The sequence below is a fragment of the Suricata suricatta genome, unplaced genomic scaffold (genome assembly GCF_006229205.1).
Source record: "Suricata suricatta isolate VVHF042 unplaced genomic scaffold, meerkat_22Aug2017_6uvM2_HiC HiC_scaffold_33623, whole genome shotgun sequence".
Classification (NCBI taxonomy): domain Eukaryota; kingdom Metazoa; phylum Chordata; class Mammalia; order Carnivora; family Herpestidae; genus Suricata; species Suricata suricatta.
In genome coordinates, this window is record NW_021880018.1 from 1 (window position 1) to 718 (window position 718).

Here is a 718-nt window from a genome sequence, read left to right on the forward strand (position 1 = left end):
GGTGTCTGCCCACAGTCGGTGGCGGTGGACGCAGGGCTGGCTACACCGCGAGCCGCACCAGGACCCCACCGAGCCCGCCGAGCGCCGCGGCCCCGCACCTGCGTTCTGCACACACCGCGAGCCGGTGTCCCCAGGGCTGCGGGCGGCGTGGGGTCCGTGTCTGGCCCCCGGCGGCCCTGTGCCCGTCCCTATCCCTGCACGTCCCGGGGCCAGCGCGGCTGTGGAAATGGCCGTTCGCCCGCCTCGCCCAGCAGAATGGAGGCTCTGAGGTCAGTCCCCATGCCCACATCGGCGCCCTGTGCGTTTCTGGAACGGCCGAGCCAGCCGGGCGGGGGCGGGCAGCGGAGAGCGTGCGAGTTACGCTTTTTCCTGTAAAAGTGAGGGGAACACAGATTTCCTACACGTTCGCTTCTTGCCGCCGCCGCTGAGTGAACTGAGCACAGACGGGTGTGGGGTGCCTGCTCCACAGCCCGTTTCGGCCCCAAATGTCCTCTCCCCCTTTCCAGCCGCCCCTTCCCGGGGCCCGGATCCGGGGGATTTGTGGCTGGCTTCGGCCTGAGTCTGGAGCCCACAGTGTACTGGAAGATTCTACTCACAATGAAAATAGACATCACCGTACCTGACATTTACCGATAAACACTAGACCTTTCTACCTTCGCTGCCAGTGCTTGAATCGGTGATTATGCATTTGTTTGGGCATCTGTCCTCCGAACCGTGA

The 718-nt window shown here is 64.6% G+C and overlaps 1 long non-coding RNA gene across 1 annotated transcript; it reads left to right on the forward strand.

Moving 5' to 3' along the window:
- The first annotated feature begins 28 nt into the window (after positions 1 to 28).
- LOC115285015 lies at positions 29 to 657 on the forward strand. Its single transcript, XR_003905396.1, has 2 exons — positions 29 to 269; positions 507 to 657. It is a non-coding gene; the product is annotated as an uncharacterized LOC115285015 (long non-coding RNA).
- Positions 658 to 718: the final 61 nt, after the last annotated feature.